At 41.1% G+C, this 18,271-nt stretch overlaps 1 protein-coding gene across 10 annotated transcripts in view; it reads right to left on the bottom strand.

Moving 5' to 3' along the window:
* The window catches only part of LOC135502335 (roundabout homolog 2-like), a 135,359-nt gene that overhangs the window by 100,436 nt on the left and 16,652 nt on the right, over positions 1-18,271 (bottom strand). For 9 of the 10 annotated variants that reach the window (XM_064795086.1, XM_064795094.1, XM_064795095.1 and 6 more), the window contains exon 3: positions 5,652-5,710. The gene's annotated coding sequence lies outside the window, so the exon portion shown is untranslated. Of the gene's footprint in view, positions 1-5,651; positions 5,711-8,301; positions 8,426-18,271 lie in introns of those variants that run through there. The other variant, XM_064795087.1, reaches the window with a different exon arrangement.

Raw genomic sequence — 18,271 nt, 5'->3', positions numbered from 1 at the left:
CAGTGATGAAAGGTGTTAGGCCTCGTAACTTTTTATTCATCTGGATTTCATTGTTGAATATGAATGCTTCACAGTGTAGTACTATCGTGTACGTTGTGTGTACATTGCATCTCCTCCTGTACTGCATTGGCAAGCCTACACACAGACTGAATCTTTTGCAGTAATCGCAAGGAGAAGGCCTACACATACAAATGCACTGTTCCTGAAGCAGATTCACATTCAACCAGAATGGTACAATCACTGACCTAATCTGACAAAGATTCTTTGCACACTGGAATGCTTATGTCACGGGACCTTTCGATACGGGAGGGAAGAAGGTTGTAGGCATTGAGTTATGCAAAAACTGAGCTTTGCTTTCTGCAATCAAAGCTGGCATCTGTAACAACCGCATCGCCGCTCCGCGCTGCAACCCAAATCACCTGCAACAGGTTTCTTTCGCACGTCTCCCTCACTTCCGATCAACGATGAAAAACAATTTGCCCGGATTGAGTTCAGAGCTGTTCTGGTTTACATCATATCTCCAAAACTCATCTGCTAATGGCTCTTTCCAACCAAACATGTTGGATATTGATTTTATACATACCCATTAATCATACTGAGCAAGTGGTCTGTTCCATTTTTGCTTACAAATTGTCCCCTACATAAGGATGCAGAATGTGCGTACATTTATTCTATCAATCTAAAGTGCAACAGACCAGAGTTCACATCACATCCTCATGCATGATTGAAAACCCTCGGTGTGATGGGCATTGCTAAAATGTGAATTCGAGGGCGCACTTCGGCAATGGAATGAAACCACTTTCGTTGGTTTCAGAGGCTGAAGAGGTTCCCTGTTTGTCCAACGTGTTTACAGGTGTCGGGTGGAGTGATTCATGAAATCTCGCGAATTGTTTCAAAAACACGTTGAGAGGCATTCCCGTGTGAACAAGGGGGACCACCAGTTGCAGTATCATAGGGCCTCACCCTGTGGAGAGTATGCCATATGAAAACATTTGCAGAAGATGCTCTGGTGTGAGGTAGAGATGATTACCATTTGCATTACTGACATACGATGCCTCAGCGTGCAGGGGAACTAAAGATCATCACCAAAGGGAGACCAGAAGGTATATAGACCACATTCGCCCAGTTTGTAGTAAATGTGTGCATTGCATTGAGACCACGATGAAGGTGGATCCTATCAAAGCAACAGCCCCAACATCAACACATTTCTTCTTCACAGTGTGTGCCTTGATGCTATCGAGTACGAATAAAAGTTAAAGTGTAATTGAATCAGAATGATGAACGACCAAAGTTTAGCATTCGTGATGAATGTGACGTGAGACACTCAGCTCAATCACAGCGCCTGTCAAACTATCTTGTCAGATCCGATGTAGGGAAATTCTTTCAATGTGCACGATTGGAGCATATCAGCAAGAGATGACTTGGCCTTGAGCGCAGAATGGCACTTGCAGTAACCCAGCATACTTTCACGACTTTTTTTCAAGCAACGATATCCTCGCATTGATGACGTTCGTCCATGTCTCTTCAGAGCCACTTTGATCCTTCTGAACAGTTTTAAGATTCAGGAATAACTGAGAAGACCTGCCTAAAGACTGCCTTTAAGAAATGCGCTCGCTCCTCCTAAGAATATAATTGACAGTTTCCATGTGTTTAATCAGGAGTGAAACCCAGGATGGTGATCCATCATCATAAAATGTCAGCGCAAAAAGAAGCTGCATTGTACAATATGCATGGGTTTTAGGAATACCATGGAAGTTTTGATATTTTAAGTAACTTTTGCCACGAGCTCTGAATAAGGTTCTTCGCAGAGATGTCCATGTTTCAACGAGCTGCTGGTTTGGCCACTAGCGAAAGACAACACGTGACCGGCGTTCATTTTCAGATCCAAGTATCATACGCTTACGCATATCCCAGTAGACCCAAGACAGCCCACGAAAAGGACTAGTCTGTTGATGACATGACACGACATGGTCAGATGTGTTACGGAGGATGTTTTAAAAAAAATAAGCCCTGATTAACCATACTTTATACATCAACGTAGGAGCAAACCTCGTCGTTTTAAACCGAAACGATCCCCACTAACAACGGGTAAAAATTTTCCTTTCATCTGTTGCCTCATTACAAGTTACCATGGCTACCGTACCACATGTTTTTTGAGAGATTACAGGTGATCAGGTGATCTTGAAACAGGAATAGAACCAATTTGAGTTTTTTAATCATTTTCCAAACTAAAACGATGTAAACATCCTCTACCAAAACCATTCTATTTTTGAGTCAAGTAGATAATTACACCAATTTGTTTCTCATTTGAAGAAGTCTCCAATTATCTGGTCAGCTGGTTATTTTTGATTATGTTCATAACTTTGTTGTTGTAGTTGAATATTAGGTGGAGAACTAACAATTAGAAGGCCTCTCTAGATCCGAGTAAACCAATTTCATTTTTTTTCTTTTCATCATTCAGCCAGACGGAAAAGAAGGATCATCATGTTTTGGCCTCATCACCAAGGACGGACTAAAGGTCAGAGGCCAGGGACATCAGCAACTTCATGAACCAACCACTACTTCTGCTCGTTTAACTAATTCTGCAAGATGGTTGGCTGGGAATAGTGAATTTTTTCCCAAAGTAATAAGGGAACCTCCCCAACGATTCCTTTAGCTAATTGATTCTGAACATAGTGCTACTCCTCATGACATTCTAAATCCCAGCATCAATCTGCATCAAGCCAAGATATTCGATTAATCAAATTGTCCAGCCGAAATCGTGAAATATTCAGTCATCAGGTATGATAAATTGGTACACAGGGAAATCAAAAGTGAAACAGCGGTGAAATTACTGGGGATAATTTGATGGTTGCCATCGGTGGGTGTGGGTGAGACCTGTTTCAAGCGGTAGTTCAACCACAGGATGAAAGCAGGATCAGCCACTGTACCCTTGATCACTGCACAGTTCACTCTCCAGTGCGACTACGAATTCTAACCCCTGTAACACGAACGTGTACAGTTTACCCTAAATATTAGACTGAAACTATGAAGCGAGTGGTGAAATCATCACTTTTCTCTGATCGCCTTCTCATCATGTCTAACATCGGCTAAAGGATCATGCCTGCATTAGACAATCATTTTGAGATTCAAAGCATATACCTGGGATGTTTGTCGACTTGTAAAAGCAAAGACAACACGATTCTGCTTTTAGTAGTCGTTGTTGTGTTGGTGATGTGTTGAGCCTCCCTCGTGTCAACAACCAACTGACAAAATCAACATAGGTAGGTGGATGTTAGAGGAAAATGGTCACGTTCTCATATTTGTTACTTGTTTGGTTTAAGATATTAGGGTGTGGAAAGGGGCTCGGTTTAGGAAGGGCAGCCTGGCGTAGTTGGAAGTGGTGACTGTAGTGAATTGAGTTTAAATCAAACTATCATGACTTGAACGAATGTAGGAGTAAAGGAACATGATTTCTTGCTGGGGTCAAGATATCAGGGGTCGAAGGGAGCTCAGCCATGGCCTAAGGCAGCCTGGTCGTACACTTTCTCAAGAGGAACGATGAGGATACGTCAGCGTCAATCGAGATGAGGTTTAGATACAGGGCAAAACTATATCATTTGACAGATGCCAATCATAAATCTCAGAGAGCTTGCTCTCTGCCATTGCAACGTGTCCTAAAGTTCTTGCAGTTCGCAATGACGGTCAAGAGTTCTGATATCAAAATGCAAATCATCGACTCTACTGCAGCATTAACTGACCCAGAGTTAAAGCACAGTACATTCCAATAGACAAGTTAGTGCCAGTTTTTCTCCACGACAATTTGACTTGCAAATTGTGAGCAAACTAATGACACCAAATTAGACATCCTGTGACCAATTTTTACGACCCCTGTCCTAGAATTTTGATAACTGTCAACTGATTGGGTTAAATTTGATAAATTAAGTTCATTATCCTGACAGAAAAGAATTCTGATTGGCAATAATTCATCTTTAACTCAAAAATCAGAAACCATCATGGAATCTATGATGGGCCCACGATCGTTCAGAGAAGCTACATGCATGTATGCACATGACTTCCCTGTATACTTTTTAACACCCTCTACTCAGGTCTGACACTGCCAAGGGACAGCAGTAAGAGACACCTTTCCTAAAAAGCAGACCCGAGGGCAACAAATAGATATCATCTCATTATAGAGGTTTCACAAGATTGTGTCTTCCAATCGCTGCACAACTTCAAACACCGCAACTGATCGGATGATGCACGCTTCCATAATCGTGTTCATCGAGGAATTCAGCTTTGAAAAGCTGCAGCAATGAAGGATTTCCTACAACACAAACAAGGTAGAACGTGCTGGTTGAAAATATTCTGTTGCACTTTATCATCTGATTAATTCTGGACTCATCATCAAAGCAATGGTGTGCAACACGCAGCATGTAGAGTGTGGTCTTACGTGAAAGCGACCAGTGCATCATGTCTTCGATCAGTAAAGTTATATTTTTGGAGTTTACATCACTTAGGCTGGTTGCCATTCCCAGGCTGACGAGCCCAAACTGCCCAGTTTGATTTCAGAGTTTTTTCTCCAAGCCGGACTGCCAACCATGGCTAAGGAGCCGTCTCCCCATTGTTTTTTTTCAACCTGAGCTTTTTTTGAGAAACGCTTATCTCCCCGAGTAAGAACCATTCATAGAACTGATCGTAACATTAACGTCCTGCACTGCAACAGACGCCACAACCAGTCGTTATGGAAGAATCAATTGTATTCTAGTCTGAGTCCGCGGTATACTTGGCCACAACAAATAAATAAATCAGTGAAGGCAGTTAATTGAAACCCTGTATCGATTACTCAGGAAAATAAACCATGGTTTCGATAGGCTCTTGTGGCGAAGATTGATGTGTAGATGGGAATTGGCAAGGTAGCCTGTGATATGGATTGATTAAGTTATGGAGGGTTCAATTGCAGAGATGGCCAATGGGTTTGAAAAAGACCTGCATGGTTTTCAAATGACAATTTGGGTCATCACCTTCGCTCCTTCGTACCATATGAGCATTCAGATTCACTGTAGTCGATATAGGCGCCGAAAAAGAGGTTGCACCTCCGTGAACACGAATTTCAAAGACCTTTCTTAAATAAGGGAGACAGGAACATTCCCGCGGCTCATCCCTGGCATGCCTGGCCCTATACTGATATCAGAGGAACAGCAGCAAATTCTTAGTACATGTACAATGAACGATTGCGTTGGGCCGTAGCCATCAAGCCGGTCTCTCTCTCATGGAGTTTGGTCTTGGTATCCAGATTTCAGACGGACGGGATGACAATACCCCTTGAGCCTTTTTATTCCGAGGTGTAAAGCTCTGAGGAGCGCAAAACTAGGTAACCCTGGTTTCTACTAACAACCTTATGTTGATGACTAACCCATCATAAACTTAAAATTGGCTGAACTGAAAAAAGTCACCAGCTTCCGGACAGAAGATGCAATTAAATGAATGATGCCCCGCCTAATAAGTGAAATTAATGGTGCTAATTAACAAATGCCCTAATCAGCAGTCCACTTTCGGGAAATTTCTTCAGGTGAAGTAGAGTCAGTGTCACATCAAGTTTGACTGCATAGATGCATTCACAATACATTACCAACATGTAAATCCTGTGGATCGGGGAAATAAAGTCGTACCTGATTCATGCGAAATGATTACTCCACCATTCTGTCAGTTAATCCTATGTATCCAGAATCTGAAAGACAAATAAATTGGATTTTAAAATCTCATTGGAAACTGAACACGCAGTTAAATAAATGTAATTTTAACGTCCCAATGCTGCCGTTCTCTCGTCAAATCTACTCGAAACGAAGATTTGATACCAGAATTTCACTGACTTAGACAGACCTCATCCCTCATCTTAATGTTTTCTGAAAAACTGGGCACTCGTCTGCTGGAAACAATTTACAGATTCAACCAGCAACCTCAATATCATTAATACCAATGAATCAAAGACTTCCCACTGAATCTAAAATTGAAATCCTCATGTTTCGATGAAAATCAAATTCACCCTCTTCCAATTTGCATAAGAATATCAAGGACTTTATAACCATGTCCGATTAGGGATAAAATGTTCATCAAACCCGTATGGATGAGACGTACAACTTCTATTTCGTCGTTTCAAGTTACATACCCACAGCCATTACCCTTGATATTTTGTTGGAACTGCCTAGTGTTATTGCTTTAGGTCTCACAAGTGGTTATCGGATTTCCCAATTTTAGAAATGTCTTTCTTTTACCCTTATTCTTATTGACACATTCAAGGCTGAATTAGAAAATGTTATCGTCTAAACATGGAGTTGTCTATTAGAAAGTAATTCATCAGCGAATGAGTAGAGAGCAGTGGCAGAGTTTTAACACAGCCCTTCTTGCACTTGTCCCGATTCTTTCACTTTACCTAGAATATTATCTTTTTTTTAAACACACTGTATAGTGTGCAATACCCTTAAGCATTGCAACGCCTAATACGAAATCAATTCAACTCTATTCTGGCACAAAACCCACCATTTCATGCAGGGATTTTGACATCAAAGTTTACGACCTTGCATTCATCAATTCTGAATTTCCAATATGTTCAGCTTAAGCCTTTAATGGAACATCTCAGGATAAGTAAGCCAGTGGCCGACAACTTATTTTGATAAGGCTTAAAGGTGCATCTTCCAGTAGGAATCCTTTTATGAGTAAACTACTGACCACGGCTTCATTTCACGGCTTTTATTTGTATCAAAGAATTTACTAAAATCACACTGTTCAGTGGCATTGGAAATGTATCATCGTAAGCACTTGGATTAAGTTTTCGATAGTCAATCCAAAACCCCATGACTCACTTCTTTCGTATTAAAGGTTTTCACAGAATTTCCAGCTCAACTTTACAACATATACTTGTACATCAATGCACAGTTATGTACTCAATATGCACAGGTTATGATCATATATTGACGATTGCTCTGATATTTCTTTATTTCATGTTTCAAACTACTGTAAGACATTAAACCTTTACAAAATGCTAAACGTGAACATCAAATACGTTGATGATTTGGTCAAACCTATGATATCATTTCCACAGTTTATTTTCATCAATGATCTCATATTTTCAGAGCGGGTCGATTTCCTCTGACAACATTATGCTGGTATCATACGGTATTGTTTTCAAAAGCGCCGACATTCTGATCGATATTGGATATGCAATACGACTTTTGAGGAGCTTGTTTTGCAAAATGGCACATTGATTATTTTACCTCAGTCTTTTTTCATTTCAGTGAAGGGTTCAGCCTCTCAGCCTCTCATCCAAACCTATATTTGCCGTTTATCATAAAAGTAGACGAAGGGCAGCACTGGTCGAGGTTGTCAGGATATTGGTAGTTAAATACAGAGAGTGCCTTCTAAAATAAAGTACATTTTAGCATTAAAGCCTTACTGGGGCAGGATGCAGGCACCGAGAGAACAGATGATCGTGTGCCATGCCATTGGTCACAATATAATACTACCAGGCGAGATCGGGGTTTCGGACTTGGTGAGGTAAGATGGGGGAAAGCTCACAGAAAGATAAGACAACTTGCCTTTCAACAATTTGTGTTTGAAGCCACAGTGTTGAAAGCAAACAACGCAATGCATGGTTTTCTCTTTACCTAAGCTACATTGGTGTACGAGTATGGATGGGCTGGGTCATAAGGTCTCGGCTGGAACATTAGTAACACATGTGAGAGTTGCTGTAGCCAGGTGCCCCCATCTCCCCTGTCATTTTACCTGCCGATTGTATTTTGGTATCAGTTCAGCTTTAACCCACCGTAACTCCAATTGTTGGAATACACAATACAGTACAATATAACTTTCCAATCTGATATGCAAAGAGGGGAAAATCGTCCGGAAAATCGGGGCAGGATATACACCCCTCTTCCAAATCACCTTCAAATTCCAAAAGTTTCTCTTTTGGGTAATGTACCTTTAAATCTCAGAGCTACAAGCCTTCGGACAGGATGAACAGGATATGGAGAGGAAATATAGCCGACACATGACTAGGGTAAGATATGGTAACATGAAAGCCAACTAAATCATCAGACGTGTGAGAGATTCTTAGAATGCATTCTAAAGAATTGATTAATGAGAACAATTAATCAAATATCATCGGATACCGGCATCTCAAGAGAAATATAAAAGAGGAAAATGAATTTTAAGACCCTGGGAAAGCCAAACATTGCGCCGTTGTTCGTTATATCCGACCTCACTTTGATAGACAAAAAGGAGTTTGGGTCAGAATTTGTCTAAATATTTAAAAAAAATACGAACCTTAAAGCAACAAAAACTTAGAAGTATCCCACTGAACGCTTCCTGAAGTCATCAATATCAACAAATCCAAGAATCCAATGATAAGTGCATCAAAATCACAAAATTTGAAATTGTTTATTGGAAGATCACAAGAGTCATTGCAAACAAGACACCTCTCAGCAGTCGCCTCCAAGAAGAAGCCAGATGACCTACCACTAGAGACACCTAGGTTCTTAAGTGTAAATCAAATAGCTAGTGCAGATATCGGTATTACTGGATGGCAGTCAAATATTGATAATTCATGAAAGGGGTGAAGAGCCCTTTAATTTTGAGGAATTGCCTTTCGGATTCAGTATTAACCTTCATTTTAGCAGTATACTTATGAAAAGTGGAATGTGGCGGATTCAGCCAAAATTGCTTATCGGGGATCAGGACTAGTGGTTTTTAAAACATGGCTCCACCCATTGACAAAGTCATCAATGTGGAACCTAAAATACACATAATACTATTCTGAATCATCGATTCTTGAGATCTCATGATAAATCGTTTTATAAATTAATATACAATAACCAAGAAATCCCTGTAATGGTAGAATAACATAATTATGCCTTCCACATCTTCATTAAATATGATTTACTCCTGACGTACGCATGCTCACAGGATGTCTTAATCGCTGCATTTAGATGCAGATCACCGTCTCAATGTCGTTAGGAACATGTATGGGTTCGAACAGAAGGTAATATTTGAAAGGAGGTTATTGCCACTAGGAAACTGATGTTGACTTTTCCTCGAGAAAGAACTTAACGGCTATAATCTGCACATTTACGCTAAGCAAGCACGATCTGTCAACTTCTGCTGTCTCGACACCAGTTAGCAGTTCCAATTTGGATTCCTTCAATTACAAGCTTTTGTTTTATCTTTGACTTTGTGAGCATTGGTCTTGAGGTGCAGTGTCTATCTGCCACAACTTTGATTCCACTAATTCTACGATTCATTGGTGCTTCAGGCTTTCTTGTTCTTCGTTATGTCAACTTCTTCTTTCTTAACACCAAATAGCAGTTCAAATATTTGGGTTTTATCAACTACAAACTTTTGATGTATCTTTGCTATTGTCCTTGGACATCAAGGCATTCGCCATTTTGATTCCACTCAGTCTGTGATCAAAACACTGGCACTTTAGGCCTTCCTGTTCGTCGTGAACAAGCCTGCTACCAGTACCAGACAGACATTTAAGCAAAAAAGAAAGAAAACATCGTGCTGTGATACCCAATTTTGTTATTTACAAGACCCAATCACACATGATATTCATATGCAGAAAGCGACTAGAAAATTGCCCCAATCATTTCTCCATTTCATGATTGGGCCATGATCTCTAAATCAGGATCAAAATCATCGCAGCGATTAAGAAAATTGCGCTAAATAATGAAATTACCTGATTGGTCTCCGTGGCAATACATGTCTACCCATATGTCACACTGATTACACAGGGTTACGGCAAAATGTGGACGTGATTCCACCTCGTATGCCTGTGATAAAGGCGATATATCAAATAAATTAGCCGGCAATACTGTGTTTATTAACCCCAGAATGTCTGGTGGCATGATTATCAGGTTTTTTTGTTAGATGGTACATTTATAGAAGTCAAATATCATGGTCTCCGGCTGTCTGGTGTGAAAATTTCATCCGCAGAAGCCAATGACAACATCATCTGGGTAAACTAATCAGCTGGTCCGTTGAGCTGTCTCCTAAGCTGTCAGGATGTTGCCCTTGAATAAGGCCCCTTAGATATCACAGCGTACCGCCATAGCAAGTACATGTTAAGACATTAGCCAGAACAATTCACATCACATTTTAATCTATAAGACACCCAAACAACCAAAACGAGAGACAGCTGATCACAATGTCTTCCTGAGAATACGAGAGATGGCACCACCAGAAGATATCACTCTCGTAACGATTCATCACATCCATTCTCCAAGCAGATTGAAGAATATCTTCTCTGCCGACCAGATTTCTCTCTCCGATTAGGCACAGGCTGTGACGTCCGCTACCAATCGTGGACTAGGTCTGGTGACACGAAATGGCAGCCTGTACTTCCCGTAAAAAAATAAAAAACATTCCTCGAGCGGGGTCGAACCCGGAACCCTCGCCACGTGGTCCTTGCCGTCTAACCCACTAAGCCATGAAGCCGTTGTTGTAAATGATACTTTTTTTTCGGATTTCACTTCGCGTATACATGTTTGACAGAATGGCGTCTTTTGTGCCATCTGTACCATTTTCAGTTTCAAAGAGGCCTAAAAAATTGCCCTTTTACAATACTGATAAAGTGTTGTTATAAGATACATAATCAGGAGATGAACATGACATCCTGTGATGATTATAGAACCAAGCAGCTATCTTTCGAGTTTTAAAGATGCAAAACTATTTCTCGCTTTGCTAGTATTCAAACCATACATGTATTGAGGGACTGTGTCATAAAATGGCATTCGATTTCAAATAACAAGGTCGCAATGGTCAATGTTATATCCAATCTGCGATAGCAGTTCATGTGATCTTGGTTTTTTTTTTCTGGCCCGATGGACTTGATACGTCATGACTGCTCACCTTTTCTCCAAGCCTGTTTACTTCAGTTGCAGGGTTTCTCATCACCTCAATGCATGCTGCAGGCCCGAAGGGCCATCGAACAATTTAGGCCCACTAGGATGCCTCATTATAATGCAACATCAATTATAACACCGTGACCCTGCTACAGATGGCTAGTGTGAGATATTGTTATCATTTAAACCTATTCTCGCGTGGTTTGACGCATCTTTATCACAAAGGGCAGCATCCCTTAGCAACCCCTTGATGCCCCTGGCCCTGTCTAGACGAACGGTTGACTTTACGACCCTTCCCCTTTCCACCGATGCTTCCGTTGCCTCGGGACTGAATGATAATTTGATATGTAAGAGGGTTCACGCTTTGATGACTGCTATTGGTGTTTCAATTCTTTCCCTATCTTAACCCATTAAGGCTCGACTCTTTTGAGAAAAGTTCGAAAGATATTTGGCAGAGATCATGAAATACATGAACCTAGTACTATCAGAAAATGCCCATTGAGACCTTTTGGACCGTTAAGGCACGGTCATGTCAATAAAACGCCATACAGCCTTCGAGCAAAACATGCTGACGAAGAGGTTTGACGGTTTTATACTTATAGAACACTCAATCCAACATGTTGAGATCTCGACACCTCTAAAACTTCCTACTGCTGCACAAAATAGCCTATTCACAAATTACTGCTGATTTATACTCCGGAGTTCCAATTATATTTCATAGTTATCTCGTCCAGTTTGACTGCATCTTTCATACGCGAACCTACATGTCAACGCATCGCTAAATCATACCTACGTAGGGTGATATCTGACCCCTAGGCCTGGTTGTAAACATGGTCAAAATATGCATCAAATCTCAACATGAGGTAGACATAGTGAGACAAAGATTTCTCAACTAACAAAAGACCGTGAATCGAAACCAGCCTTCCCATACAATATCATAAATATGGGATATCAAGTTTACTCTCAAAGTCATGGCCATTTACACCACAAAGGCCTACGCATTCGAAGTTGAATAGCACTTTTGACCCATCAAACGTTGTCTGGTCATTCACACTTATTTTGATACCTGAATGTTGAAAAGACGGTTGAAAAGTTCGAGAGATATATCGCCACCGCACACTGTAACTTGCACACTACGTTCTGATGGAGCCGTGCCGTTGATCATGTTGATTGAACTGACCAAGCAATCTACAAAGCTGCTCTCAATCGTTAGAATCAACTCCCTTCAATCCGCAGGGCGGATTCTGTAGCGTCAGAAATCATCGCAAAACGATTGCACCTACACAAGTTCTGTTGGGCACATTATCTTTATCAACATAATTCTTCATACCAGAAACCATTGCTATATCACCATTCTCGCCGACTGTCTCGACATTTGAATAAATTCTATCAAAGTATCATGGACTGTCTAATGAGTTGGAGAGCACGACCTCCTCTCATATCACCCAGAGGCCAAATATCTCCTCATTCATGCTTCATTAAATCCATTCTGCTCCTGTAAAAGGTGCTCACACCTGCACCCATGCCACAACAAGCCCAAGCACGCAGTAATGCCGTATCACGTTTTAATACATTGAAACCCACGAAATCAACGCACAATTCCCACTTGAGTCACCATGTGCCCCCAAGAGTCGTTATGGCCTGCTCACTGCGTACATCTTAGACATCAACACAATGCACAATACAATGCACGTCAAACTCTGCATGGTACTTCATTTCTTCAATTGAATTGAATGGATTGAACTACCAAAGACAGAGCCAACTCTCACAAGGGTAAGGAGAATGCTTGATGTTCTCAAGATACTGCTAACACTTTCCTAGTTGTTACACTCTAGATGCAGTGGATTGGCCTAGTCCTCGTCTCAGGAAGGCATGAATATGATAACGAATGGCCTGTCTCGTGAGTCTTCTTGTTGTGGAATTGAGAGGTAAACTAGGACAATGAATATGCATAGAAATTCACAATGGATTTTGGTAAATTGGTCCGAAAATGACCTCCCACTTCCGACACTACTTCTTGATACACGGCGTCTGGATTTCATCACGGATTGACTTCCTTAGGACTCATTTCGTTTGGCCTCAGCCTGTCAAAACCTGCTCAGTGCTGCGGATCTCCCACCCCCACCCACAGATGTTCCCGAAGGGATGTCATGACTTGCCACATAACAAAGCCAACCCAAGCCCCCAAGATAATACCCACTTCAGATTGACGTTAAATGGGTGAAAATTGTGGACTTTTCACCTGGGATCATATCCCCCTTTCTGATATTCAGAATTGAAAGTCCGGAGGTTGAAAAACGATAGGTGAAAGTTTATACGATTTTGAAAACGATTGAGCATCTTGTTAAAAAGTGACAAGGAAGAGGAAGACTTTTGAGACTTTTTTGATTACGAGGCAGTCAAGTCGGGTCCCTCTCAACACATCATCCCTATTGATAGGCAGTTTCTTGACAGTTTTTTCTTCCACAAATAATACATTTTGGTTTCAAATTGGATTGAAGTTTCCACTCCAATAAATCCAACTGAAATGAGTCACTCTATGTGTGGTATCCAACTGCGGAAAGATAAAATGTCAATTAAGACTAATTTGAATTCAGTTGGGATAATTTTTTCTTTAGTATCCCCCAAAGTTGGCCAGCTCCTTTCTTCCACATCCTGCTGGTTTCCTTTATGACTGATCGCAATAATGTGAGGTCAGAGCAGCTTCAGAGATTGGAGGTGAGAAAATTACTGCAAGTAACCATTTAAGTTAAATAGACCGTAAGATGACGGAAGTTTGTCACTCTGAACGTCATTAAATCGGCCAATTAAATACAAGAAGAGCATTACATGTTGTGATGTCATTGTCATTCTTCAGTTATCCAAATAACATATAATTCAAGCTAATAAGGCTTAACAGGTTCTTACAATGAACCTACAAATTACACTCGTGCTCAGGGCGATGCAATTTGTTCGGAGCGTTACTCTGCTTAAGGCACTATTTGCAGCTGGGTTGGTGGTGATATAAAGTCACCCAAGATTTTCAAGATACATCGTATAGAAGTCTTGCTTTTGAATATCTAGAGACAAGAGGTTCCTGGACTTCTTAGCCGAGCCCACCCAACATAGATGTTATGCCTTCTGCCCTGCTGTCTTGGGAATGTTTACACTTCCCTTTCAAAATCATTTTGGAAGGAACTCCTCAAGTCTAAATTTGAATGCAATTCATTTCGTTAGCGCCTGGTCATGCAATGTACTTCAACCCAATTCTGAAATATTGTACAGAACGCAAGTCGCCACCTAAAAATGGTGAAACTACGATGACACCAAGATGAAAAATTGCTGATAATACCTCGATTGACTTCATCCGCTATAGTCCAATCAATCAATCAAGCAAGATGAAAAATATCGCGCAAAGGCAATGGAGATAAATCATTCTTTTCTTCTCGGTGATTGTGAAAGTAAAATCCCCGTCTTTAACTTTAATCATCTCTGATTGGACAATGACTTCATTGCACAATATATCGGAAAAGGCTTTGAAATTGACAAAGACGTATGGGGTCCTGAAACTGACAAAGCGGTTGTCACGGGAGCGACTACAATAATCGTCCACCTGAGAGCGAGCTAGATTACGATGACTCACCATTTTTGGAAAATGAGAAAATTATGCAGAAGATGTAATAAATCACTCTTGCGAGAGTGAAAGTATACATCCATGCTACTGAATGCATTATGCGTATAAGATGTAACACTTTCGGATAAGAATTATCAGGATAATTTCTCTGGCCTTTGTCTGCTGGTGCGCAAGATGACGAAACTTGCCTCATGCTTTGTTTGTCGGCAGAAATTAATGTCCGTGAAGAATATTTATGGCAGACGAGATGTTTGCATTGCTAACTTCATTCGATTGACGACGAAGCAGAGTAGAATGTGGCTACTTTAATCAAGTTAAATATTCGCAGTGATGGATAAAATTGAATCAGAGATATTCAGAGTGCAAATCAGATTTCGGTTGAACCCTGTGTGAGCCTTGATACGTCATCTGATGAGATGGCTAGAAGATTTACCACATGGTTTCAGCGAATTGTGTAGGGATACGAAGAATTCAAGTCTGAGACTGAGATGACTTGTACGAACTGCAAACCAGACAACAACTTTGGGATCCACAAGGGACAGATAGTCTTTATCCCGTAGTTCCCGACACAGCAAGGCGTGCCCTCAGAGGTGCAAAATCAGACTGTTTCTTTTAAATCTTCCTCTGATTAAGTTGTTTTTCTCTTTCTCCAAGGCCAGCCTCCCAATTGCTCCTTTGATCACATGATAACCAGTTCCAACCACAATCTCGACACAATGGACTTAGCATCATCTAAATGTATAGTCATTGCCAATCATTTACACCAACGAGCAGCTGCGGTGGAACCCACGTGTGCGTGTTCCTCAGAGTCACATGATGATGCTGAACTTAGGAAATGTTGCATTGGTTGAACGAATATGTCAAAGTCTCCGTTCTCAAGATAAGCACTGTGAAGGTCTATGGCAGGTATCACAATCCATTGACAAGGCGAAGTAGTTTTCTCCACATGAATCTTGCTTTATACCATACACAACGTTGGTGATGCATTTGTCATGTTCAGGCTGAGCTACATTCTGAAAAGTCTCCAGAGCAGATTTCAGTCCTTGATATCCTTGTCCTTCACAAGAGGAGCTATGTACCAGGATGTGGACTTGGTTCTCAAAACTTGGCTATAAGTAGATGACGTAGATGTTGCACACTGCAAGCAACTAATTACTTGGACATCACGGTAAGTGTTTCTTGAGGGAAATTCTTCAAAAAGCAAATACGCTGTCTCTTTGACCGTCAAATTAGATGTCGTGACAACGACCACTGCAAATATTCATACCAATAGGGTCATGCAAATTAACCAGGGAACAAAGGATTTCTGATCAAGGGTGGCAGAAATATGACAACGGGTTGAGAACTAGACAGATGTATTGAGAATTCAGTGGACTCTTTCACTTGGATGACCATCATTCTCATGTTGTGGTGTCTGGTATGTGAAGTGGACAGCATAAGGGACATGACCATTGTGGTCAGTGTTTGAACTCTCAGATACAGATGTTAGCATTCTGTGGGAGGGGCCAGGAGAAGCAGCGAGGATAGGTTGGCATTGGCAGGATATGATAAAGCTCAGCAGCCCGGAATTGAGTTTAAAATGTGTCAGAGGGACGGGTGTCTGCAGTCAGCGAAAGGAATATAGGGTACTGTCGAAGCAAATTCAAGAGTAATGTTGAGTTCGTCAATGCCATAGATAGATGTTGAGCTTGGTCAATGTTCGTCAGTGTTGGGACTATTGGATACAAACAAATACCATGATTAACTTCCTTCAGTTTAAGCTGCCCCCTTTTTTGGGTATCTTGCCTAAGATGGTCCCCCTGTGTACTTTAAGATACAATGATATCCATTTCAAACATCATGGGCATCATCCCACCGTGGGATCATGTTCGTATCATGGCAGTATTATTCTTCGCGATCCTGTCTGACTGCATCCCCGGAATAATCGTATCAGATCACAGGATGATACATTAGGATTGTTTAGTGCAGGGTCGATATAAAACAGTACTAAGAGAGACGTGTGGCTCTAGACTACGAACTAAAAGCTTAGTCTATGTCACTTGGTATGAGACAAGTTGATCGATGAGAAAAACAGAACATTTTGCTCATTTAGAGAGCAGTGAATACGAACTAAATCCTCCTGTGTCTGATTCTTATCCTCATATCAAATGCAGTAACCGTTATAGTACAAGAATACAGAGATACACAAACAGAAGGGGGTTCCTATTGCTCCCGTCCCACCAAATGTAGACACTGTCTCTGGACTGTGTTCTGTATGTGCCCAATAACTTCGTAGCAAATATTTGTTCAGTGTTGCTATTCCTGTTAACTTTGATTTCACATTAAACTGTGAAGTGTGATTCGACAAAGACGGACATGGCTAATAACAACACCACAGGCACACACATATCGATAACTTCAGTATCGCAGAGACAATCGCTCACTCGATTCAAAAGTGGATAAGAGGCGTGCATTTTTTGCTAGCTGCACTGAAGCCGTGTTATAAAGTGTCTTACAAAATCGCTTTCTACACACTCTCTTTACAAGAAACACATTTGGTATATCTTATTCTGGCGCCTGAAGACATAAGCTATTGTTTTGAGTGCACCCATTCAATAGATTATAAGGACTGAAGACATCCAAGTGGAGACACTCGTATGATGAATGTCTACATCTATGCCTTATCCCCCTTGGGGATAGAATGATTAATATCCAGAGAGTGCTACTAATGGAGGAGGAGACAGTAGTGGTTGGTTTTCTTCCTAATCGTTTTTGTAGTATTGCAGAGAGTATAAGATAGTGCCTCAGGTCGTGATGGCTAATGGCTGCCAGGACACATTATGATGTTCATTATCCGCGTCTATTTCTGTTATTTTCTCTTATGTGAACGTTGCTTACATTCAACATAGCATGAATAATTTATATGTCAGAGCTCTAACAGGATATGCTTGGCAATCAGGCAACGTCAGACTGGCCACCCATGTGATCTGGCCAGTCGCGGAAATAATGTAACTGACAAAAGCCATCCATTTATGGTGATTGCTTAACCACCTAGAAATGATAGTACCGGAATAGTGGTCATGGGTCGAGGAGTACCAGACTGGAAGTCAGAATGTCCATTCAACGCGCAGCACAAATGATTTTAGTTCCTGCGATGTATTCCACAACTGTCTTCAAATACCTTACACCTGTTTCCCTTACTTCCCTCCTTCGCCCACCCCACCATCTTAGGGTGATCAGGCTGATCCATATTTACAATTCCCAATGGCAAAATCATATTCTAAGACCCCTGGATCCACCTCCTAATGGTGCCCACTCTCGGTCTCCAATACCTCCTCAAAGACCTGACCCTGACAGTAATCGATCGTGACCCCTGTCGTCTCCCCTGATCCATTATCCGATAACTAAGATGATACATTAGCCAAGACCCAATGTCCATTTCACCACGCCGGAGGACACACGGAAATCGGACCCAGTAACGGAAATCTATCGAGAGGGAGAGATTGGTTGACAGCTTTGTGGCACACTGGACATCCCCAAAGGATCTTAGTAATCTATAATGCATTAGTCTTTTCGTATATGAAAAGAATGGAGTGGCTGACCAGTTATCATATTTGCACTTTTGATATTAGTCTGCCCAATCAGGTTGGAGCTGGTTGGGATATCCATGCCATAAGAATGGTGAGAAGTCAACTCTGAGGCGCGATTCTACACCATTCTTGGTTTGTACTCATTTTAGTTAACAACACAGGCTCAAGTCCATTCCATATCAAATAGATCAAAGAGATAGATCCTACCATGC

The sequence above is a fragment of the Lineus longissimus genome, chromosome 18 (assembly GCF_910592395.1).
Source record: "Lineus longissimus chromosome 18, tnLinLong1.2, whole genome shotgun sequence".
NCBI classification, from domain to species: Eukaryota; Metazoa; Nemertea; class Pilidiophora; order Heteronemertea; family Lineidae; genus Lineus; species Lineus longissimus.
Note: the sequence above shows the minus strand (reverse complement) of the source record. Positions and strands in the feature narration are given on the sequence as shown.